Here is a 25,885-nt window from a genome sequence, read left to right on the forward strand (position 1 = left end):
TGTTGTATTGTGATATTTGAACTTAAGCATTATTGCTTTTGGTATCTACTTTAGAGCAATGTTGAAAAGATTTTTAGAGTAGTTGTTTGAGAGACTTTTAAGGTTTAATGAGGAAATAACTAGATTATTATTGTGTTAGTGGACTGACAGAAAGGTAATCAACAATTTTAATAGTTAATCATGTTATTAATATAATCACCTCTGGAGGACTTGACATCTAGTAATGATTTAAAAAACAGATCAGTTGAAAGAAATAAAGCAACAGTTTTACAGCATCATGAATGTTTATTGGGACTTGAACACATCTTCTTCCAATCAGTCAGAGAAATTAGTCTTTTGTCTTGCCAGTATTTGAACCATCAACTTTTCCTACTTTGATTCTTACTTTTCTTGCTTTCTCATTATCGTCCTTCAGTTGTGCTTTTCTCTTCTATCTGTGTGCTGTCAGAGTCATGCAGGGATTGGCTGCTGTGACACAACAACTGGAGGAGCTTGTTGATGGCAGAGAGGAACCCTCAGTGAGAATCACTTTGCAGTGAATGAGATCCAGTTGTGGAGTATTGAGGTTGGGAATATGATCAGAGTGGTTTCCTTAAATTGTAAATGTAATTAAACACATCTATTTGTGGAAAAAAATAACTTGATTTAATTCATAATAATATATGTCAGAAAAACTTTTACCAGTTCAGAAGAGAAATTAGCTTTTTGTATTGCCAGTATTTTTGAACTTTGACTCATTGTGATCAGTGTACATTTTTGTGCTTTTCTTATTTTGTTACTTACTTCAGACCTTTTATACAAGTGTTTTCTTTATCTCAGTTCTGCCTCTCTGCCTCGTCTGTGTGCTCTCTGTATCACAGCTGTGCTGTCAGAGTCATGCAGTGATTGGTTGGGCTCTTTCATTTATATAAACACACATGTCTGGACGAGACGCAGCTACTGGAGGAGCTTGATGATGGTAGAGAAGAACCCTGAGCGAGAATGATTCTCCTGTGAATGAGATGCAGTTTTCACCCTCAGTCAAGCTAAGACTATACTTTCAGGGATCATTTTTATAGTGTCTGACTTGAGAAATGTGTTTCTAAAGTGTTTGGTCTCGCTAACCACGATGATGAGTTGTGATATTCCCTTCAGAGCGTGAAGCTGACAGAGAATAATGATATACTTCATATGTTCTCTGTCATTGATGATTGTTCTTTACTTCCTTGTGGAGTAATGAAGGAGGGAATATGATCAGAGTGGTAGCTTTAAAATGTTACATTCAAACATGTGGATATCAATAATGGATTATGCAGTAAATTTCTAAATGATGATTATAAAAGTGACATGAACTTTTTTCAGTCAGTAAGAGAAAATAACCTTTTGTGTTGCCAGTAGTAATGGCAAGATGAAGCTTCATGAAGTAATGAAGCTGTCCAGCAAATTGGTTCACGAAAGGGTTCATTTCACGAGGCTTCATGTGCTCAGGAAACCACCTGTTGGTCAAAGAGTGTAAAACATGCAGATACTGTATATTCCAGATATGTAGCAGTGGTTTAACTGGGCAGAGGACAGTGAATGTGGTTCTGTAACTATGGGAAAATGATAGATGGGAGACATTTTTTTGTTTTTATCCAGGAATAATAAGTTCTTAACTGTATTTCGTCTTTGGGCTTCTTCAATGACGTCATTTGTCTAAAACGATACGAGCCTCGATACGTGCTTCACAGAAAACTTCCTGGATTACTCAACACACGCGCTGAAACCTTGGCACAGCACGTAACATCACTAGGAATATGATCAGAGTGGATCTAGCAGTGTTGTGAATTATCAATATAAGTCAAACTGGTTTGAGTTTCATTCTGGTATAATGTGTAGTGGTAGTAGCAGATATGGTTATACTTTGTTTACTGCTGGATGTTTTGGTCATGTGTGACTGCGAGGTGCAACCATGAGTGACAATGATTGTCCACTGAATGACTTTCTGTTTTCACCCTCAGAATCATTAAGACTATACTTTCAGGGATCATTTTTATAGTTTCTGACTTGAGAAATGTGTTTCTAAAGTGTTTGGTCTCGCTTACCGCGATGATGAGTTGTGATATTCCCTTCAGAGCGTGAAGCTGACAGAGAATAATGATTCAGTTCATAAGTTCTCTATCATTGATGATTGTTCTTTGCTTCTTGATGGAGCTTTGATGAAGGGAATATGATCAGAGTGGCAGCAGGACAAATGTAAAAAAAAAAATGTTGTATTGTGATATTTGAATTTAAGCATTATTGCTTTCGGCATCCACTTCAGAGCATTGTTGAAAAGATTTTTAGAGTAGTTGTTTGAGAGACTTTTAAGGTTTAATGAGGAAACAACTAGATTATTATTGTGTTAGTGGACTGACAGCAAAGTAATCAACAATTTTAATAGTTAATCATGTTATTAATATAATCACCTCTGGAGGACTTGACATCTAGTAATGATTTAAAAAAAACAGATCAGTTTAAAGAAATAAAGCAACAGTTTTACAGCATCATGAATGTTTATTGGGACTTGAACACATCTTCTTCCAATCAGTCAGAGAAATTAGTCTTTTGTCTTGCCAGTATTTGAACCATCAACTTTTCCTACTTTGATTCTTACTTTTCTTGCTTTCTCATTATCGTCCTTCAGTTGTGCTTTTCTCTTCTATCTGTGTGCTGTCAGAGTCATGCAGGGATTGGCTGCTGTGACACAACAACTGGAGGAGCTTGTTGATGGCAGAGAGGAACCCTCAGTGATAGTAAGTTTCCTGTGAATGACTTTCTGTTTTCACCCTCAGTCAAGCTAAGACTATACTTTCAGGGATCATTTCTATAGTTTCTGACTTGAGAAATGTGTTTCTAAAGTGTTTGGTCTCGCTAACCACGATGATGAGTCGTGATATTCCCTACTGAGCGTGAAGCTGACAGAATAATGATTCAGTTCATATGTTCTCTATAATTGATGATCGTTCATTACTTCCTTGTGGAGTATTGAGGTTGGGAATATGATCAGAGTGGTAGCCTTAAAATGTTAAATATAATTAAATACATCTATATGTGGGAAAAAAAACTTGATTCAATTCATAATTATATATGTCAGAAAAACATTTACCAGTTCAGGAGAGAAATTAGCTTTTTGTTGTGCCAGTATTTTTAACTTTGACTCATTGTTGTCAGTGTACATTTTTGTAACTTTTCTTATTTTGTGACATATTTCAGACCTTTTATACAAGTGTTTTCTTTATCTCAGTGCTGCCTCTCTCCCCGCCTGTGTGCTCTCTGTATCACAGCTGTGCTGTCAGAGTCATGCAGTGATTGGTTGGGCTGTTTCATTTATATAAACACACATGTCTGGACGAGACGCAGCTACTGGAGGAGCTTGATGATGGTAGAGAAGAACCCTGAGTGAGAATGATTCTCCTGTGAATGAGATGCAGTTTTCACCCTCAGAATCATTAAGACTATACTTTCAGGGATCATTTCTATAGTTTCTGACTTGAGAAATGTGTTTTTAAAGTGTTTGGTCTCGCTAACCATGATGATGAGTTGTGATATTCCCTACTGAGCATGAAGCTGATAGAGAATAATGATTTACTTCATATGTTTTCTGTCATTGATGATCGTTCATTACTTCTTTGTGGAGTATTGAGGTTGGGAATATGATCAGAGTGGTAGCAGAAGATATGTGATAAATAAAATAAAGGTTTGTATATTATGGTTGATTAAGTATCAATTTCAGAGCAATGTTTATACGATTTTTCTAAGTAGTTGTTTGAGAGACTGTTTAGGTTTGGTGAGGAAACAACGATCATTATTGTGTTAGTGGATTGACAGCAAAGTAATCAACCATTTTAATAGTTAATCATGTTATTAATATAATCACCTCTGGAGGACTTGACATCTAGTAATGATTTAAAAAAAAAAAAGATCAGTTGAAAGAAATAAAGCAACAGTTTTACAGCATCATGAATGTTTATTGGGACTTGAACACATCTTCCAATCAGTGAGAGAAATTAGTCTTTTGTCTTGCCAGTATTTGAACCATCAACTTTTCCTACTTTGATTCTTACTTTTCTTGCTTTCTCATTATCGTCCTTCAGTTGTGCTTTTCTCTTCTATCTGTGTGCTGTCAGAGTCATGCAGGGATTGGCTGCTGTGACACAACAACTGGAGGAGCTTGTTGATGGCAGAGAGGAACCCTCAGTGATAGTAAGTTTCCTGTGAATCAGATGCAGTTTTCACCCTCAGTCAAGCTAAGACTATACTTTCAGGGATCATTTCTATAGTTTCTGACTTGAGAAATGTGTTTCTAAAATGTTTGGTCTCGCTAACCACGATGATGAGTTGTGATATTCTCTTCAGAGCGTGAAGCGGACAGAAAATAATGATTCACTTCATATGTTCTCTGTCATTGATGATCGTTCTTTGCTTCTTCATGGAGCTTTGATGAAGGGAATATGATCAGAGTGGCAGATATGTGGAAAAGTAATTTGAGTCAAGATATCAGAAAGTTACATTAAGCACTGTTTGCAGTTAATATGCAACTTATATTTTTAACTTTGTGTTTAGAAAAGGCATTGTAGGGAGATTTTAAGATGGCTGTGTGGGGCTGGCTAAGGTTTAGCACTGAGTCAGTCGGTCAGTTAAACTTTCTCAGTCGACAGAAAAAAACAATGACGACAATTTAGATAATCATTCATTGTCAGTCCTTTTTTGTTTCCAGCTTCTGAAATGAGTGTATATTTGATAATGAAAGTAGTTGTTAGTTTCAGCCCTGCTCAGGTTACTTGAGGGACTTTCAAAGTGTATCGTCTGCTGACCACAATGTTGAAGAGTATTTATACTCCTGTTTGAGTGTGAAGCCGACACTAAATAATGATTCAGTTCATCTGTTCTCTCATTTATGATCTTTTTTGAGTGTATTTTGGGTCTTCAACACAGCCTGTAATCTTTGAACAATATCAGCTTACTTTTCTTTAGTAGAGTAGATGGATACCTCCATACTGACCATCATCTACTGAAAGTAATACAAGGACTATGAATAGGTACCTCATACAATCCTACTTTAAAACACCCAGACTATATCTTTAATCCTGCTCTGTGCAAATAAATGAATGGTGCTTTAATGTAGAAAACAAGTAGGTTGAGACAAACGGTGACTGAAAATCTAATTCAATTAAACATATTAGTCTTCTTAAAAAGCGAAATCGATTTTTCTCTCCTGAGTCATGTGACGCACGTAATGATTATCTTCTGTACCTCTGAACCCTGAGTGAGAATCACTTTGCAAAGAATGAGATGCAGTTTTCACCCTCAATCAAACTAAGACTATACTTTCAGGGATCATTTCTATAGTTTCTGACTTGAGAAATGTGTTTCTAAAGTGTTTGGTCTCGCTAACCATGATGATGAGTTGTGATATTCCCTTCAGAGTGTGAAGCTGATAGAGAATAATGATTCAGTTCATAAGTTCTCTGTCATTGATGATTGTTCATTACTTCTGTATGGAGCTTTGATGAAGGGAATATGATCAGAGTGGCAGCAGGACAAATGTAAAAATAAAAATGTTGTATTGTGATATTTGAACTTAAGCATTATTGCTTTTGGTATCTACTTTAGAGCAATGTTGAAAAGATTTTTAGAGTAGTTGTTTGAGAGACTTTTAAGGTTTAATGAGGAAACAACTAGATTATTATTGTGTTAGTGGACTGACAGAAAGGTAATCAACAATTTTAATAGTTAATCATGTTATTAATATAATCACCTCTGGAGGACTTGACATCTAGTAATGATTTAAAAAAAAGATCAGTTGAAAGAAATAAAGCAACAGTTTTACAGCATCATGAATGTTTATTGGGACTTGAACACATCTTCTTCCAATCAGTCAGAGAAATTCGTCTTTTGTCTTGCCAGTATTTGAACCATCAACTTTTCCTACTTTGATTCTTACTTTTCTTGCTTTCTCATTATCGTCCTTCAGTTGTGCTTTTCTCTTCTATCTGTGTGCTGTCAGAGTCATGCAGGGATTGGCTGCTGTGACACAACAACTGGAGGAGCTTGTTGATGGCAGAGAGGAACCCTCAGTGATAGTAAGTTTCCTGTGAATCAGATGCAGTTTTCACCCTCAGTCAAGCTAAGACTATATTTTCAGGGATCATTTCTATAGTTTTTGACTTGAGAAATGTGTTTCTAAAGTGTTTGATCTCGCTAACCACGATGATGAGTCGTGATATTCCCTTCAGAGCGTGAAGCTGACAGAGAATAATGATTCAGTTCATAAGTTCTCTATCATTGATGATTGTTCATTACTTCCTTGTGGAGTATTGAGGTTGGGAATATGATCAGAGTGGCAGCCTTGAAGTGTTGAATACAAAGAAATGCAAGTACCAGGAAAACATTTTGTAGTTTTATTTCATAATTCTTATTAGAATGACTTCTTCCAGTTTAGGAGAGAAATTCGTTTTTTATTGATGATTTATCTTTTAAAGTCCATTTAAATTTTTAAGATTTAAAGAAAAAGCATTTATAATGTGTGTGTGTTACAGTTTTTCTCTATTGTTTACACACATTTTCTGAAAGGATGCCTCATACTCTCAGAACTCTACACACAAATCAAAAAACACACACACAATGGGCAAAATCCCTCAATTCTCCTGCAAAATGAAACTTTACATTCAAAACAATGTTATTTCTTCTCAAAATGGTATTTTGTTTTCAAATGACACACACAAACCATCATATGAATAGACATTTATAAGAACCAGTTGAACACTGATGTGCTCAATGTAAAACACTATGATGAATGGAAAACACTTCTTCTCCATTCATCATAATGACTTAGGCCTTTTTTTTTGTTCAGTGTTACACTTACTACAGACAGTACATACATTACTACAGACAGTACATACATAAGTGTGTTGTAAAATATTTTAGAATATTGTTTTTATACTCAGAACACACAAATACACGGTAACAAATATATTTTATTTTCCCCACAAAAACAATGTACACAGTGTACATCCCAACCAACACAAAGTTGCACATACAGTGGTCTACATACAAAACAATAGAATTTACTGTATACAGTTACTGTAAAAAAAAAACTATGCTGCATCCTCTCTTCTGTTTCGGTCTGGCCACAGCACCTCATCCACATCACAAGCAATGTTTTCCCTGGCCAAGCAGCGGGGGAAATATCGCTTAGCATGTCGAATCCAGCCATGAAAAGCATCAACTGCTATATCTCCACATGCGTCTTCCATAGCTTGGAGAAGGGGTATACGCGTTTGTGGATTTCGGTCATACACTTTCCATGATTGCTAATTGTAACACTGTGTGACAGGTGTTTGCCCATGTGATGAGTCAGTGTGCATAGTAGGGCAATTGACTTTAGAATTTTGAATGACAGTGTGTTCCTTGTGAAAACGAGATTTTCTTCATGAAAATTGTGCCAAATGCAGAGAATTGTGTGTAGTGTTTTGAAAAAAGTGTGTTTTAGAACTGCAATTTGAGTGTAAAGCAGGAATTGTGCTTGTAGTTTAGCAGAATTGGTTCAGGGGGTTGCTGCATGAGTTACATGTTGTGGTCATTGTGTGTCAAGTACCAGTATTTGTGTGTAAACAATTGAGAAAAACTGTAATAGTGATGGTAAGATGAAGCTTCATGAAGCACAGAAGCTCTCCAGCAAAGTGGTTTGCAAAAGGGTTCATTTCACGAGGCTCCATGTGGGCTCCATGTGCTCAGGAAACCACCTGTTGGTCAAAGAGTGTAAAACAGGCAGATATATTCCAGATATGTGACAGTGGTTTAACCGGGCAGAGGACAGTGAATGTGCTTGTGAAACTAGAGGTAAATGATAGATGGGAGACATTTTTCGTTTTTCTTCTGCCTTCTTTATGGAGCTTTGATGAAGGGAATATGATAAAAATAATGAAATATAATTATCAGCAGAGTGTGTTGCATTATTACGTAATATTTATACAAAGTACAATAATTACTTCCAGGTCAGGAGAGAAATTAGACTTTTGTGTTGCCAGTATTTTGGACTTTGACTCATTGTGATCAGTGTAAATTTGTATAGCTTTTCTTATTTTGTGACATATTTCAGACCTTTTATACAAGTGTTTTCTTTATCTCAGTTCTGCCTCTCTGCCCGTCTGTGTGCTCTCTGTATCACAGCTGTGCTGTCAGAGTCATGCAGTGATTGGTTGGGCTCTTTCATTTATATTAAACACACATGTCTGGACGAGACGCAGCTACTGGAGGAGCTTGATGATGGTAGAGAAGAACCCTGAGTGAGAATGATTCTCCTGTGAATGAGATGCAGTTTTCTTCCTCAGTCAAACTAAGACTATACTTTCAGGGATCATTTCTATAGTTTCTGACTTGAGAAATGTGTTTCTAAAGTGTTTGGTCTCGCTAACCACGATGATGAGTTGTGATATTCTCTTCAGAGCGTGAAGCTGACAGAGAATAATGATTCAGTTCACAAGTTCTCTATAATTGATGATCGTTCATTACTTCCTTGTGGAGTATTGAGGTTGGGAATATGATCAGAGTGGTAGCCTTAAAATGTTAAATATAATTAAATACATCTATATGTGGGAAAAAAAACTTGATTCAATTCATAATTATATATGTCAGAAAAACATTTACCAGTTCAGGAGAGAAATTAGCTTTTTGTTGTGCCAGTATTTTTAACTTTGACTCATTGTTGTCAGTGTACATTTTTGTAACTTTTCTTATTTTGTTACTTACTTCAGACCTTTTATACAAGTGTTTTCTTTATCTCAGTACTGCCTCTCTCCCCGCCTGTGTGCTCTCTGTATCACAGCTGTGCTGTCAAAGTCATGCAGTGATTGGTTGGGCTCTTTCATTTATATAGGGTGCGTTCCAAAGCTCTTAATTTTCGTTTCCTCGCTCCTCGATCCTCGCTTGAACCGGAAGTTGTTCTGGTGCGCCATTTTGAAGACCGTCCCAAAGCCCTTATTTGTGCATCGAGGATCGAGGATCGAGGATCGAGGATCGAGGAGGCTTGCCGGAGGAGCTATGAGCGAGGATACACCAGTGTATCCTGCACGGAAGTCTTTTGCCGACCGACACGACCCCTAACTGGATATCAGTTACTGATTGGACGCTGCCGATCAGACTGATCTGATAACTTTACCTCTCAACATCACTTGAGTTTTATACCAGAGTGAAGACAGATCACAGATTAAACGTTTTATAGTTTAGTTGTCTTCTGATTCACCATCTAGTTATAATCTGTGTTAATTGAAGCTCTGAACAGCAGCAGAAGGACCTGCAGTATCTCTGCTTCACACAGCGTCAGTGAAGCAGCCTGACAGTCAGAGGGGTTTATAAAACCTGACAAACTGACTTAAAATAACTTTCTTTATTTATTAGAATGATTTGTCTTTTCATGATCTGTTATTTCCCCCGTTAACTTTTATTAATGAAACTATTAAAGTCAGAGCGAAAAGGAGAGTCTGTCTGTCTGTCAGCAACAAACACCTTTTACATCATTTATCCTCATTTCCATTCAGTCACATGAGGCTGATGATTCCTGAACGTCGGTTTGATATGAGTTACATCATTTACATTTTCCCTTTAGCCTAATAAATAATGTCCAGTGTTCAAAAGACACCACAGTCATATTCTGGGTTATGAAATAATTAACTCACAATCAGAATATCAATAACTACAGACGCTAATAATGAATAAATAATATAAAGTTATTGATCCAGTAGAGATGGTTCCTGAGCCTCTAAGCAGTCCACAGTAGAAATACAGGCTGCAGCTTGCACTTGTCTTTATTAGTATTAGTACAGTTCAGACACAAACAGCTGTTAAAGCTGACTGACAGCTGATCCAGATGTGATCAGCTGCTGCTGTCATCAGAAACGGACGTCGCTTCACGTGACGCTTCAGAGGAAACGACCGTCCCATGTCGCTTAAATCGTATTTCCTCGTTTCCTCTCTCCTCGCATGGTTTCCTTGCGTCTCTCCATGCTTCCTTGGTGGGAGGGACTAAGACGCAAGGATGAGACGCAAGTGAGGGAAACAGGGATGCAATTAAGAGCTTTGGGACGTACCCTTAGTCCCAAAGTTCTGAATCAGCTGCAGCTGTCTGATCGATTTTTTAGGAAGACCAGTAAAGACGCCGTTACAGTAGTCAAGTCGGCTGAAGATAAATGCATGGACTAGTTTTTCCAAATCCTGCTGAGACATCAGTCCTCTAATTATTGCTATATTCTTCAGGTGATAGAAGGCTGTCTTTGTAATTGTCTTAATATGGCTGTTAAAGCTCAGGTCAGAGTCCATGACTAGACCAAGATTCCTGGCTTGGTCCGAGCTTTTTAACATCACATTTTTTATATCATTGTTGTAGGTCTATGGTGATTCTTACATTCTCCAATTGCATAAATCTGTAGCCTATACTCCTATACGTATCATTTCAGTCAACTAAAATGGGCGTAATAGCCTATGTACGTCTACAGCCGGCGACTTATCCTCTAATTTTGTCGAACCTCAAAAGCTCAATAGGCTAGCTATGGATTCCAAATCCCAACAAAAAGAAGTCTCTGAAGAAAATAGAGAATTTAATAGTGCCGGGACAGATTCGACAACAAGTCATTTAAAGACATTTCCAGAACAAGCAGCAGCTTCCAGCCAAATGTCCTGAGATGTTTCTTCAATGTCCTGCCTCTCATTTGCACTTGGGCCCTCACTGTATTAGACTTACTGTAATAAGCTGTGTTACCTTCATCACAAAGCTCAAATGTTTTGCGGCTCCAGACGGATTTAAAAAAAAAAATAAAAAATTTGGCCTAAAATTGCTCTTTTGATAGTAAAAGGTTGCCGACCCCTGAGTTAGCATAAGGCTAACAGGGAGTTAGCAGCGGAAGTCTCTGGAGCACATTCTGCAGAAGTAGTGCGACGGAGTGAGATGGCCTACGAGAAGTTACTGTAACTGTAATCAAACCTCACCCGCGCTTGGGCGTGGATTCAGTGCAGAGAATACTGATTATTTTTTCACGATTTGGAAGCTTAATTTTATGTGTTGGCCGTTTTTTTTTTTTTTTTATCATTTAAATTTGTCTGGGTGGTTAATAACACATTTTCCTGTGATGTGACTTAGATTGTTCTGTATTGTTCATCCAACTGGTTTCTTTCCCAGGAATTCAGGCAGAGCCACGAAACAAACGGCTCTAAGCTGAACATGGCTTGCCTTCCACTATTTGGCAGCCTTTATCTGGAGGTGGTTCTTTTGTTCCTCCTATGGGTGACACCCATGATGCAGTGGGGCTCCAGTCACTCCACATTGACTTGAAATCATTTCCAGATATCTTCGCTCGAACGCGTGCCTCGTACCTCTCGCCTTGTATCAGCTCATCGAGGTTCAGCTCCACGCTGCAGTCCCGTTTACAACTTGTATCTAAAACATTGCTTTCCTGCGTAGACGGATCGTGAAAAGGAAGAAATGTCATGTTCATGTACTGTTGCTTGGGTTCCCTACAACCACAAGTCATTTGTGCAAATCATTTAACATTCAATCTCCAACACTTCTTTCTATTCATCTCTGACAAAAAACACACTCTCATTAATGCATAACATGGAACAGATTATATACATACACTCCATGACTGATTCTAGTGTTTCCACTGCAGTTGGCAGCTGAAAGTGTCTCCGTCGAAACGGGGATTGTATACAACTTGGGAGGACCAGGAAGCGGTGGTGAAGTTGATACGTGGTTGTGGCGGAGGATTCAGCTTTACTGCAGCATCACACACACACAGATCATTTGTTTTAGGTCAACATGAATAGCTCACAGTCACAAGGAGGCGATATATTATTCATTGTACTCACTGTGACAAGCTGGCATGAAGTAAACTTTCAGAGTTTGGTTCCCGGGGTTACAGTTCAGATTCATGAACAGATTATCGTAGCTCACAAACTGAGAAGAAAAAAGAATATTTCTCTTCATCAAACATTCATCATACAACAATACAGAATGAAATGAGATCTAAATTAGTGTACGGGCTTTTGGGCAGGTGAACTCATAAATTGATCTGATTAAAAGCTCCAGCTAATAGCCTTCAAGCTTCAGTAGGCAACAGGTTTTTGGCATCATTGGGCAAAAAATCCACAATAACCTTTCAGCATATTCAAGTGTTCTGAGAGAAAACTAGACCTCTGCACCTCCTCATGGCTCTGTTTTCAGGCTTTACAAAATCTAGCCCATGACGGGAGACTTTGGCCAATCACAGGTCACTTCATTGAGAGAGCGTTCCTATTGGCTGTGCTCCGGCTGGTGGGCGGTGCTTGGTATTTCCTCAACTTGATCTCAACATGGCTGCCGGGTCACAAACTTTCTCATTTTACAGCTAAACAGTACACTACAAGATGTTTCTGAAAACATCTGAGGAGATAAATAGGCATTACAGTAACAGGATATTGATTCATATTTGATCAGCGCTGCCTAGTTTGACCGTTTGATCGGAGTTGGCGATTGATTGACAGCTGCTTCGAGACGGCAAGGCTCCAGCTCGGCTCTGATTGGTTGTTTTCCTCCAATCTGTGAAATTTTGCAGAGATGCCATTGTGACTATTTCACAAACTGCAGTGAGACTGTGTTGGCCTTTTTTTTTTTAACATTAAAGCATGTAAACATGTTCTAGTAGAAACCCAAAATACAAGTATGAACCTGGAAATGAGCGTGATATGTAGCTGTAGTCTTCTATTTAACAGATAGACATGAGAGAGAGGTATTGATCTGTTCATTTAACTCTGCAAGAAAGCAAATCAGTATATTTCCTAAAGTGTTGAACTTTTCCTTCAGTGTCCCCTGGTACATTCTTCTCTCAACAGATATCCTCATACTCACTCTGCCGTCTATGTTGAAGATCAGGGTGCACTTCCTCAGCGTTGGTCTGGAGACGTCAACAGGCTCCAGTTTACATTCGGCGTTGTAGTTGACATATTTAGAACTGGAGGAAAACATGCTGTTTTTATTATTTAACCGCACTCATAATGTTATCTGTGTACATTTACATCTACTCCAAGTACATTTCGGTCCTTACGTCCATGAGGCCTTTAATGTGCACACATTGTCTGGAAGATCAGATGCAGATGTGCTGTTCCACACACAAGTGATGATACGATTGTAGTCACTTTCGCAAGAGAGATCCGTGCCAGCTAACGGAGACAAGAACAAATGAAAAAGGTGTAACAAAAGATCTTGAAATCAATTCTGCTACAATATAATAATATATATCAAATCATCAAAACTATCACTGACCGATGTCTGGGTCGCTCGGACAGATCTCAGTTTGCGCAGCGCCGATGCAAAGCAGAGCCAGAAGAAACATCAGATTGGTTTTCTTCTTTCTCTCCATTTAAGTTGTCAGATCTCGAACCACCAGGATGGTTGTTTCACAAAGCTGTGGGGGGTTGGAAGGGGATGAAGGATTGTTCTTGCTTCGGGATGTGCCTCACTGCTTCCTCCTCCTTCTCCTCCTGTGCAGATGGATGAAAACACAACTGCATGTTGCTCTGCTTCTTTATTTAGTGGTATTTGACAGAGTTTATTTCTGCACCCGACACCCGGTTGCCCCCGTACCACAAACGCAGCAAGAGACGGTTGTTACACCAACAGAAATAGAAATGTTTCGGATCCTGCCTCAGTTTGTCCGCTTTGGTTTTACTTATACAGACTGATATAAAACACCTGTGTAAATGTGAGGTAACAATATATACATATATATATATATATATATATATATATATATATATATATATAATCCAAACAACATTTGAAGCAGCAGCGCTGTGTGTGTGTGTTTGACCAATCAGCGATGGTCATCCCTGCAAACTCCATCCCCAAAGTTCCTGTACTTTCAGAAAGTACTACCCCCCGACAAGGACCTTTTGGGGGGCGCAAAATGTCCCAAGAACTTAATTTAGACGCTTTGAGTCCCTCAAAAGGTTCTTAGTTCTGGGGGAAAAGTTCCTGCAGTGGAAAAGCGGCTTATGTCCGGATGTAAAGAATAGTGATGTCACGAGAACCGATACTTCAGTACCAAGTCGATGCCAAAATAAAAAAAAAAGTGATGGTACTCTTTTTCTAAAGTACCGAAGGTACCGTACGATGCCTGTGAGGGTCGTTGGTAGTGATGTGACTGAGGAAAATTCCCACCGGTAATAAACTTGTGACAACACTGGTGTCACCGATTACACCGGACATTTTACAAGAAAAGATGACGGTCAACATGCGCAGAGCGCTGACTCTGATCTTTACCGTCAGGTGGCGGTATGCCTGGCCTCTCCGGTAAAGCTTTTGCTGCGAGGCTCCGCTAAGGAGGTCTACTTTGCGCCGCTGCTTCGTGCATACCGGCTGTGACGGCTCCATCCACCTCGCGGCGATTACCTCATTAACGTTATGGTTCCCTTATAGCGTTGGGATTAAAAGTGAAATATTGCCAAATAGGTGCGTTTGCTTTTCACTTCGACAATAAATCCTCTGCCTCCTACTCCTACCCCAGGTACTCTGAGCTGACGGACCAGATGCATTCACGGTCAGTTTGTAACGTCCGTCGTCTGACTATCGATTGATAACATGCCTCTGATGCGCCAAAATGAACAAAATGGGTCAATTATTTTTATTTATTACTTAAAGGCTACATGCCTCTGTTTTTTGTAATGTTCAAATGTTCAATGTTGCCAGATCTCACGAGAGAAACACGCAACCAAGTCTCTAGAAACAAGCCGAAGAGAAGCAACTCTCCCAACAAAAAAAGGCCAAAACAAGCGACCTTACCTACCTACCACGACCTGCCACAATATGAGAGAGAGGCGGCCACTACCACCACAAACGTCCGTCCCCTTTCATATATTATTATCCTCTATCACAATATGGTTCGCTATTTTGGAGAGCCCCCCCACAATAATTTAATTATTTAGGCCTTACCAGCATACATCAGCTATAGGCTACAGCAGCCACTCTCTCCCTGGCAAAATGTTTAAGCAAAATCTGCTTACCTTTTATTGGTGGCCACCTTCGCCACAGAGAGAGAAACCACCGGACCACTGCAGCAGGCTGCGCCTTGAGGATCGTCCTCGTTGCTCTTGCCAACACCTGTTTTTCGTGACGCCAAATATGTAGGTGAAAAACCAGACTCAGGAGAGAGAAGTTGATGGAGATGCAAAAGACCCTTTATTGCATAAAAGACCTGAGCCTTACGTCTCTGCAGTCAACACAAGAACTGATTTGTATTTTCGAGTACATCAGTATATCAAGACGTAACACACACCCTTGATTAAGGTAATGATTAATCCCCTTCTGACAGGTTTTTCCCGTAATTCCCCGATCTGGCCTGTTCTGGTCTAATACAAATAGACACAAGATATCTCAGTATCAAAGTCTAATGTCATGTTGGCTGTTCCTGCACTTTCTAGAGCAGTGGTTCTCAAACTGTGGTGGTACGTGAGCTCTTTGTAGTGGTATTTTTTAAAAATGAATAAGAAATAGGGCTGACCCATAACTCGTATTTTCATCGTCATCATATGAACATGTGCGATGAACACATCGCAAAAGGCTGTCTGAAACACGATGAATAAGAGAAATCATTATATGTAGGGATGGTTAACGCTGCGTCTTCTCCTCTGCTGCTCTGTCGGAGCTCTCCACTCACATCAACAGACAGAGCAGTCAGTCAGTGAACAGCTGATCAGAGAGGCCGCGGTGGGGACGGCTACAACTACTCGTAAAGCCAAGACACGTTATCATTACACCTGTACATCAGCTGGCTGAAACAAAACAGCTCCTCTTCCCTCTATCAGCCCTAATGTTACCTGCAGCAGAGTGAGGAGGACAGGAGGACAGAGGACAGAGGAAGGACTGATACTGACTGAAGTCTGTGTTCTTCAGTCTTTATAAACGTCACTTAGTATTTTCATGTCAGGAATATTATATATTAACATATTTTAACATGTTAGATTTGTTTCCAGTGAGATATTAATGAGTTTATATGGTGACTTTGCTGTTGTAAACATTACTGTTGCTGCTCTAGAAACAACATTTAGCCTAGTTATATTTTAAATACAGTATATGTAAATGTATAGCTAATATGCACACTTCAATATTTGTTTATTTATCGCAAGTCATATCGTCATCGCAATATTGAACAGTGTTATTGCACATCGCAGATGTTCCTCATATCTTGCAGTCCTAGTGTGAGAGGCTGCCCCTTGCGTAGTGTGAGAGTTGTGTGGAAGAGTTTAAGTGCCAGCTCTAGTGCTAACCCTTTGTACAGCGTGGCTGTGGCTGACAAAAGCCAACAAGAAGTCATATTCTTATTAGGAATAAATCTGCCTCCTACGTGAACTGTGCTTTGCTGAATAGGGTAGGCCTACGCTACTGTATTTTAACATCGCTCATAATGGTGGTTCTTGGAGAGCCAAATATTTTCTGAGGTGGTACTTAAAGTTTGAGAACCACTGCTCTATACAATTTGTAAGATTGAAGCACAGGTGGTTATACCTGCTGGGCATTTCTGCCTGTCGCACCTCCGACGGTCCCTAAGAAATGTTCTTTTTTGCTGTGTGTGTGAATATATATACTGTATATACATATACATATATATACTGTATATATACTGGAAAAACAAAGTTCAGAAACTTGTGTTTGGTGGATTATTTCTCTGTTGTTCCAATGCTAATTGGCATTGTATTTTACATCGTTGGAAAGCCTGTTTATTTACCTTTGCAATGATGTCCAACTTGTAAGGATCATGCATTTGTGGGATGAGCAGCACAGCTGATTATGTGGGGAGCGCCCAAGAAAAATTTGCCAAAATGCTCTGCCAATGGTAAACAGTGTATTCTCATAAGGCTACCAGGAAGCCTGCAATGACTGCCCTTCACCGTCAGGCCCGTTGGCGCTGGTGTCGACAACACAGACAATGGAACCTGAACATGTGGGGGAATGTCATGTTCAGTGATGAGTCCAGGTTCTGTTCTGCCAAAGTCGGATGGCAGGGTCAAAGTATGGAGACGACGTGGAGAACGCTATGCTGATTGTTGCACTGATGGAGTAACAGCTTTTGGTGGGGGCAGTGTCATGGTGTGGGGCGGCATCTCCCTCACTGGTAAAACAAGGCTTGTCTTCATTGAAGGCCTTCTCAATGCAGTGAGATATCGGGATGAGATTCTGCAGCCAGTGGTGATCCCATATCTCCACAATCTGGCACCTAACTTCATCCTCCAAGATGACAATGCTCGCCCCCACAGAGCCAGGGTTATCACAGACTACCTCCACAATGTGGGAGTAGAGAGAATGGAACGGCCTGCCAAGAGTCCAGACTTCAACCCAATTCAATACTTTTAGGATCAGCTTGGGCGTGCTGTACGTGTTAGAGTGACCAACACAACCTCGTTGTCTGACCTGCAACGAATCCTGGTTGAGGAATGGAACGCCATCCCACGGCAACGTGTGACCAGGTTGGTGACCAACATGAGGAGGAGGTGCCAGGCTGTTGTGGCTGCGTATGGATCTTCCACCGCTACTGAGGCTCCTGACGGTGTATTAAATGAATGAAGTGTAAAATTGCCAATATGTCTTGTTTGTTCCTTGTTACTGATAGAGAGTTCAATCATCCAATCCACCAAACAACTCAAAACAAGAGTCAATACCAACAGGAGAATACACTGTTTACCATTGACGGAGCATTTTGGCAAATTTTTCTTGGCCGCTACCCACATAACCAGCTGTGCTGCTCATCCCACAAATGCATGATCCTTACAAGTTGGACATCATTGTGAAGGTAAATAAACAGGCTTTCCAACGATGTAAAATACAATACCAATTAGCATTGTAACAACAGAGAAATAATCCACCAAACACAAGTTTCCGACTTTGTTTTTCCAGTTTATATACATAAATTTACGTTTAATTTTGGTGAGGAAAACTCCCATGGCCATTTTCAAAGGGGTCCCTTGACTTCTGACCTCCAGATATGTGAATGAAAATGGGTTCTATGGGTTCCCACGAGTCTCCCCTTTACAGACATCGAGTACATCAGTATATCAAAACATAACACAAACCCTTGATTAAGGTAATGATTAATCCCCTTCTGACAGGTCTTTCCCGCAATTCCCCAATCTGGCCTGTTCTGGTCTAATACAAATAGAAACAAGATATCTCCGTGTCAAAGTCTAATTTCATGCTGACTGTTCCTGCACTTTCTAGAGGACAGGTCACTATCACTGTCAGAATGATTCTCCATTAACCCTTCTATGACAACATATCATACTGTAGTTATACAGACGTAGGCAAAGTTGTTGGTAACGTTCCGTTAAAGAGAGAAAAACCCACAAAGGTCACTGAAATAACTTGAAACTGACAAAAGTAATAATAAATAAAAATTCACTGAAAATTAACTAATGAAAATCAGATATTGTTTTTGAATTATGGTTCAGCAGAATCATTTAAAAAAACAAACTAATGAAACTGGCCTAGACAAAAATGATGGTACTCTTAACTTAATATTTTGTTGCACAACCTTTTGAGGCAATCACTGCAATCAAGTGATTTCTGTAACTCTCAATGAGACTTCTGCACCTGTCGACAGGTATGTTGGCCCACTCCTCGTGAGCAAACTGCTCCAGCTGTCTCAGGTTTGAAGGGTGCCTTCTCCGAATGCATGTTTCAGCTCCTTCCACAGATGTTCAATAGGATTTAGATCAGGGCTCATAGAAGGCCACTTCAGAATAGTCCAATGTTTTGTTCTTAGTCATTCTTGGGTGTTTTTAGCTGTGTTTTGGGTCATTATCCTGTTTGAGGACCCATGACCTGCAACTGAGACCAAGCTTTCTGACACTGGGCAGCACATTTCGCTCCAGAATGCCTTGATAGTCTTGAGATTTCATTGCACCCTGCACAGATTCAAGACACCCTGTGCCAGATGCAACAAAGCAGCCCCATAACATAACCGAGCCTCCTCCATGTTTCACATTAGGTACAGTGTTCTTTTCTTTGGATGCTTCATCTCTTCGTCTGTGAACATAGAGCTGATGTGACTTGCCAAAAAGCTCCAGTTTTGTCTCATCTGTCCAAAGGACATTCTCCCAGAAGCTTTGTGGCCTGTCAATATGCATTTTGGAAAATTCCAGTCTCGCTTTTTTATGATTTGGTGTCCTCCTGGGTCGTCTTCCATTAAGTCCACTTTGGCTCAAACAGTGACGGATGGTGCGATCTGACACTGATGTACCTTGACCTTGGAGTTCACCTCTAATCTCTTTGGAAGTTGTTCTGGGCTCTTTGCTTACCATTCGTATTATCCGTCTCTTCAATATGTCATCAATTTTCCCCTTGCGGCCACGTCCAGGGAGGTAGGCTACAGTCCCGTGGACCTTAAACTTCTGAATAATATGTGCAGCTGTAGTCACAGGAACATCAAGCTGCTTAGAGATGGTCTTATAGCCTTTACCTTTAACATGAAGGTCTATAATGTTCTTTCTGATCTCCCGAGACAACTCTCTCCTTAGCTTTCTGTGGTCCATGTTCAGTGTGGTACACACCATGATACCAAACAGCACAGTGACTTCTTTTGACCCTTTAAATAGGCAGACTGACTGATTACAAGTTTGAAGATACCTGTGATGCTATTTACAGGACACACCTTAGTTTAACATGTCCCTATGGTCACATTATTTTACATCTTTTCTAGGGGTACCATCATTTTTGTCCAGGCCAGTTTCATTAAGCAATGTCTGATTTTCATTAGTTAATTTTCAGTGAATTTTTATTTATTATTACTTTTGTCAGTTTCAAGTTATTTCAGTGACCATTTGGGGTTTTTCTTTCTTTAACGGAAGGGTACCAACAATTTTGCCTACGTGTGTAGGTGACCTTCAAGATCAAGAAAAACATGACCACATTTTCTTCTGAAGTATGTATTGTGTGTCCTTACCATACAGCTTAGTAATTGCGTATTTTGAACTACATTTCAAAAATAACTTCATATTACTGTTAAATTCATAATGTATATATTAAATGCTAAGAGTCAAAGCTAATTTAGCAGACCTTGCTAGCTGCCACTTATCTGCAATATTGGCAAAAATGTGATTTACTACAACATGTCCTTAAAGACATTAGTATTACAATATCTGTCATGTAACACAACATGTTATATATTTTTGTGTATGAAGACATCTATGGTTACTGTCTTATTTTTTCGGGATGTAGAGAAAATCATGAAATCCCATATTTTTAAAAACATTTTGTTATATCAATATTTACAATGATGCACACAGCTTGATGAAAATGAATTTAAATGTCTTCAAAATATTATAGAAATTAAAAAAGTAAAATGTATAAAATAAGCCTCATTGTAAAAAAAAACATGTTACAGATTAAATGTTGACCACTAAATGTAATTTTGTGTACCTGTTTATATGTATTACATACTCTGATGATTATTATATATCTATAATATAATTATATAATTCACAGAGGTTGATTCTATTTTATTTGGGAGAGTCAAAAGTGACCATAGTTGCAGAAACACCCAACTACTGTCACTTAACCTCCAGTTGTTGCAGCTTCAGACTGGACCTGCCCTCAGAGTTTACTTGGACTGGACACACAAAAAATAAAATTGTGTTAATTTCTTTTAAAATTCTTTCTATCCTTTTAATTTGTGTTGTGGTGTTTTATGCAGAATTTCCTGATGCATGTTTGGTTGCTTCTCCTGTTTAAATATCTGGTATTATTTGTCACTTGAGTGGGCTCTTACATAAATATGTAAAGAAATCTAAAGTAAGTGATTAGCCTTTCTCACACTAAGCTGTTTATAACCTGTTCCATTGTACAATATCCTGAAATGTATGAAAGACTGAAGAGACTGAAATACTTCATCCACATCTGCAGCTAACCACCAGAGGGCAGTCCAGTTCTTGCTGTGAACCACAGACGGGTTCATCCAGTTTAATGACTTTCATGCACAGGTGGTAGTTCCTGTAAGCCTCTATTCAACTGGGTTAGGCAGTAATGGAGCACTGATTGAATTTATACTTATTCAAAAACTGACATTGAGAAAAGTAATAAAAGAGGATAAATATAATTATTTATATTATAAATATTAAAGAAAAAGTTACTTGTATGACTATGTGGAAAATAAACAGCAGTCTATATTCACAAAAAGAAGAGAAGATGGTTAAAAGGCTCATCCAACACAAACTACAACCTCAAAAATGGCTTTAGTTGAATCGTGAGTTACGTATGTAACTACGGTTCTATGAGTTCTGGATGACTGCCAGAGGCAGTGTTTAACACTGGATGTTATCCATCTCGCGCACGCGCAGGTCGAGTATTTAATATCAACAAAGTCACATGTGACCTGGGATGACGTAGTTTATATAAGCCCACGTCATCATCAGAGATGTCCCTCCAGAATCTTCTCGCCAAGATTCCGAGTGACAGCCAACTCTGGCAGTCATCCAGAACTCATAGAACCGTAGTTACATACGTAACTCACGTTCTATTTCGTTCTTCCTGACTGCCAGAGGCAGTGTTTAACACTGGATGACGACTACCAACGTAGTCACGAGGAAAACCCACCTCACCGGGAACGGCCTGTGGATTCCTGAAAAACCACCGATGCTACTGCATGGGGAGCAGCAACATTGACCCTGTAAAAACAGGCAAAGGTGCATGGAGTAGCCCAGCTGGCCGCAGCGCAGATATCACTTAGGGGGATCCCCCGTAGCGCTGCCCAGGAAGTGGAGACACTCCTGGTGGAGTGGCCTCTGATATTAAGAGGTAAAGGCAGTCCTTTTGACCTGTATGCTTCCTCAATGGCCTGAACAATCCACCTGGAAAGCCTCTGCTTGGACAGGGTGTGCCCTTTCCTATGGCCCCCATAGCAGACAAACAGACTATCAGAGCGGCGAAAGCTCGCAGTCACCTGTATATACTGCCTTAAGGCCCTCACTGGGCAGAGCAGTTCTGCTGACTTAGCATCTTCCCCCTGTAGGCATGAAGGGTCATAAGCTGCCAGCTCAATGACCTGATTAGAGTGGGCCGGAGCCAACCTCTTCGGGAAAAATGATGGGTTAGGCCAAAGTGCTACCCCTGTGCCATCTGAGTTCCAGCGAATACACGTTTCACTCACTGACAAGGCGTGAAGTTCACTCACACGTTTTGCTGATGCCATCGCCAAAAGGAAAGCCACCTTTACTGAAGACCACTCCAGCCCCGACTGCTCCAGAGGCTCGAAGGGGGGGAGACAAAGGGCTTCTAGCACCAGAGGCAGTTCCCACGAGGGAACCTTGACAGCCTGCGGGGGGTTCCGCCGCTGGGCTCCTTTAAGAAATCGGGTCACCAGAGCGTGAGACCCCACGGTCTGGTTATCCACTCTGACATGCCCGGCTGAAATAGCAGCTACATAGACCTTCAAGGTAGAAGGAGAGAGTTTCTTCTCCAGCAAAGACTGCAAAAATCTCAGTATTATTGGCACAGAGGCACTCTGAGGTACCTCCTCATGAACTTTACACCACTCTGAGAATATTTTCCACCTGTTGGCACCATGGAACTCCGTCCAGAAGCCTGTGCATCCCCGGAAACCAGGGTCTCCCCGGCCAGTTTGGGGCGACCAACAGGATGCCGTGCTGTATTCTGTGTAGCGTTACTGCTATCAGTGGGAATGGTGGGAAGGCATAGAGGAGGCAATCTGGCCATGGGTGTGCCAGGGCATCCTGTCCCAACGGGCTTGCTGTCTCCGTCAGGGAGAACCAAAGAGGGCAGTGCGTTGAGGCTTCTGAGGCAAACAGGTCCACCTCTGCTGCGCCATATTTGCGCCATATCTCCTCTACCACCTCTACCACCTCTGGGTGGAGCCTCCACTCGCCCGCAGGGGGTTTCTGGCGGGAGAGAAAGTCTGCCACCACATTCTGTGGCCCTGGCAGATACATGGCCTTGAGGCTGGAAAAACAAGGGAAAGCCCATACCAGAAGTCTCCGTGCCACCTGTAGCAACCGGGTTGATCTGGTGCCCCCTTGCCGGTTTACATGGTAGACAGCTGACTTGTTGTCGGACCGTACAACAACATGCCTGCCTCTCAAATGTGGTAGGAATTTGCGAAGTGCCAAATATATAGCACGGAGCTCGAGCACATTTATGTGCTCCGCCGCTTCCTGTGCTGTCCAGAGCCCCCTTATCGCTCTGTGCTGCCATACTGCCCCCCAGCCGGAGGGCGAAGCATCGGTCACCACCACCTCGCGACGTGAGGGAATCGAACCCAATGAGATGCCTCTGGCCAGATATGCCCCGGCTCTCCATGGCCGCAATGCAAGGAGGCATCGGCTGGACACCCTGACTCTCTTGGATCTGTGGGCCTTTGGATCTAATTGGAGACCATTGATCCAAATTTGGAATGGCCGTAAGTACAGGAGGCCCAGTGGCACTACTGATGTTACTGACGTCAACATACCTAACAGCCTGAGAAACAGGCTGTACCTCAACCTCCTGTTCTTCCGGAACCGGAGGAGGAGCTGGAGTATGGCGTTTACTCGTCTTGGTGTTGGGAAGGCCAGCATATGGCGGGAGTCCAGAGTTAAACCAATGAACACTACCCTTTGGCTGGGTATGAGACAACTCTTGGCATGGTTGACGGTAAGGCCCAACCTCGTCACGTGATGCAGAAGGGACGCAGTGTCTGCCTGTTCCCTGGTCAGAGCACAAATTAGCCAATCGTCCAGGTATGGGAGGATAAGCATACCCCTGGCTTGCATCGGGGCGAGTGCCGCCCTCATGCACCTTGTGAAGACCCGTGGGGCAAGGGAAAGACCAAATGGGAGCACCCTGAATTGGAAGGCCTTGCCTTCGAATGCGAAGCGCAGGTACTGCCTGTGAGGTAGTGCTATTGGGACGTGAAAGTATGCGTCCTTCAAATCGATGGATGTGAACCAACTGTGCCGTGTCACGTTTTGGAGCACATCTGCTGTACTCAGCATGTGGAAGGGCAACACCTTCAGAAATGTGTTCAGCCCTCGTAAGTCCAGTATAGGGCGAAACCCACCCTCTCTCTTTGGAATCAGAAAATAAACTGAGTAAAACCCACCTTGCTGTGTCTCTAGCCCCAGCTCTTCGATGGCACCCTTCCCCAGGAGGGTGGATATTTCTTGTCTGAGTGCCTGGGACTTTGTGGGATCTCTGACCGTGGTCAGTCTGATCCCACTGAAAACTGGGGGCCGGCGTCGGAATTGGAGATTGTACCCTTGGGAAAGCGTAGCCACCACCCAAGGGTCTGAAGTGCTGCTTTCCCAGCAGCTGAGTTGCTGCTGGGAGAAGCGTCCGACTGCCGGCCCCGGGGCATCAGGATCTTCCCCTCTGGCCCTTTGGGTACCTGGGGGGGCGATACCCTGACCCCCGACCCCTTCTCGCTTGAGGCACCGGCCGTGCCGGAGCCTGCGAGGTCCTCGGGTACGTATCAGGACGAGCTGGAAGCCGAGGGCGACTGGTACCACCACCCTGTGGGGGCCGCTGTCGCAATAAAGGCGTAGGTTCCCGGAAGCTAGCAAACTGCTGCCGAGTCTGGTTCGCCTGGATTCCCCGCTCCAAGGCCTGCTGTGCTGCTGGGCCAAACAGCTCCCACGGAACCACGGGGAGAGTGCGGAGGGCTCTCCGGCCCGGCTCCGAAAGCGGAGATTGGGCCAGCCATACCTGCCGGCAAGTCAGCGTAAGGGTCGACATTAGTCTGCCAAGCTCCCTTGTGATAAGACCGAACGCCTGCAGGGATGCATCACTGAGGCTCTGGACGGAAGCATCCACGCCAGCAGCTTGCAGGGACTGGGACAAGGATAGTATCAGGTGGGAAAGAGAGTTTCCAAGACGGCCCATGCGTGCCGCTGTTTCATAAGCCTTGACTAGAAAGTCGTCTGTGATGCGACACTGGGGCCTGGGACAGCGAGCATCAGGCCTCAAGACCTCATTGGGAGACACAATAAGGGCGGCAATAGATGGCTCCACTGCTGGCATCTTACCCAGTCCGTAAGTGTCAGCGTTCTGCATTGAAGCTAAGGCCCTGCCGTCAGTGGTGTGGTAGGAAAGCGATTTCGGGTCTGGCCAGCATTTGTGGAGCTCCTCAATGTATGGCTGGGAGGGTGGAACAGAGAAACCCGCCAGGGGCGGGGCCCACCTAAAAAATGCACTGGATGAGGTGCCCGCAGTCGGGGCCTCATCCAAGACTAACGCCGGGGCCACACAGCGCGCATCATGCTCGCCTGACGGCAGCGTCACGTCGTGGCCGCGTCATGCCCACCTAGGGTGTTCACACTAGACGCGAGTTACCCACGTCTCGGGAGCGTCCCGGAGCTACCTGTCAGCTGTGTTTTTGCTGTTGCTGACAGCCCTTTCTTTCTACATAGAGTTTGCCTTTTAATGGCCATTTAACTTCATAATAAATGTGATTTATATTTATTTAAGACAAAAAAGGGTAAGAACTGTGTGGTAATTTGTAAATATTATTAAAAACAAGCAAATAAATTCATACATAAATATTAATATATAGCCCATATAAATCCCTCTTTTCTGTCAGTGAAGAGGGATTTATATATATATAAATCCCTCTTCACTGACAATGAGGAGGGATTTCTATGGGCTATATATATATATATATATATAAATCCCTCTTCATTGACAGTGAAGAGGGATTTCTGTGGGCTATATATTAATACAAAAAAATAAATAAATACATTAGTAGTAAGAGAGAGCCTACAGCAATCCCTCTTCACTTTGACTGGCACAGTTTTAAACAACATTTCCAGGGGGTTTCGGGTTCCTGTTCTACAGCATTCCAGGTTGCGGCTTTTATCGAAAACGACTTAATTTACA

The 25,885-nt window shown here is 41.6% G+C and overlaps 8 non-coding genes across 8 annotated transcripts; all 8 read left to right on the plus strand.

Moving 5' to 3' along the window:
- Positions 1 to 1,027: 1,027 nt before the first annotated feature.
- LOC141765466 (small nucleolar RNA U3) lies at positions 1,028 to 1,243 on the plus strand. The gene has a single exon (XR_012593515.1). It is a non-coding gene; the product is annotated as a small nucleolar RNA U3 (small nucleolar RNA).
- Positions 1,244 to 1,986: 743 nt separating this feature from the next.
- Positions 1,987 to 2,202, plus strand: LOC141765447 (small nucleolar RNA U3). The gene has a single exon (XR_012593498.1). It is a non-coding gene; the product is annotated as a small nucleolar RNA U3 (small nucleolar RNA).
- A 597-nt stretch (positions 2,203 to 2,799) lies between these two features.
- Positions 2,800 to 3,013, plus strand: LOC141765436 (small nucleolar RNA U3). The gene has a single exon (XR_012593487.1). It is a non-coding gene; the product is annotated as a small nucleolar RNA U3 (small nucleolar RNA).
- A 438-nt stretch (positions 3,014 to 3,451) lies between these two features.
- On the plus strand, positions 3,452 to 3,667 carry LOC141765440 (small nucleolar RNA U3). The gene has a single exon (XR_012593491.1). It is a non-coding gene; the product is annotated as a small nucleolar RNA U3 (small nucleolar RNA).
- Positions 3,668 to 4,249: 582 nt separating this feature from the next.
- Positions 4,250 to 4,465, plus strand: LOC141765455 (small nucleolar RNA U3). Its single transcript, XR_012593504.1, has one exon. It is a non-coding gene; the product is annotated as a small nucleolar RNA U3 (small nucleolar RNA).
- An 853-nt stretch (positions 4,466 to 5,318) lies between these two features.
- Positions 5,319 to 5,534, plus strand: LOC141765442 (small nucleolar RNA U3). Its single transcript, XR_012593493.1, has one exon. It is a non-coding gene; the product is annotated as a small nucleolar RNA U3 (small nucleolar RNA).
- Positions 5,535 to 6,129: 595 nt separating this feature from the next.
- On the plus strand, positions 6,130 to 6,345 carry LOC141765449 (small nucleolar RNA U3). Its single transcript, XR_012593500.1, has one exon. It is a non-coding gene; the product is annotated as a small nucleolar RNA U3 (small nucleolar RNA).
- Positions 6,346 to 8,340: 1,995 nt separating this feature from the next.
- LOC141765448 (small nucleolar RNA U3) lies at positions 8,341 to 8,556 on the plus strand. The gene has a single exon (XR_012593499.1). It is a non-coding gene; the product is annotated as a small nucleolar RNA U3 (small nucleolar RNA).
- Positions 8,557 to 25,885: the final 17,329 nt, after the last annotated feature.

The sequence above is a fragment of the Sebastes fasciatus genome, chromosome 3, assembly GCF_043250625.1.
Source record: "Sebastes fasciatus isolate fSebFas1 chromosome 3, fSebFas1.pri, whole genome shotgun sequence".
Lineage (NCBI taxonomy): Eukaryota > Metazoa > Chordata > Actinopteri > Perciformes > Sebastidae > Sebastes > Sebastes fasciatus.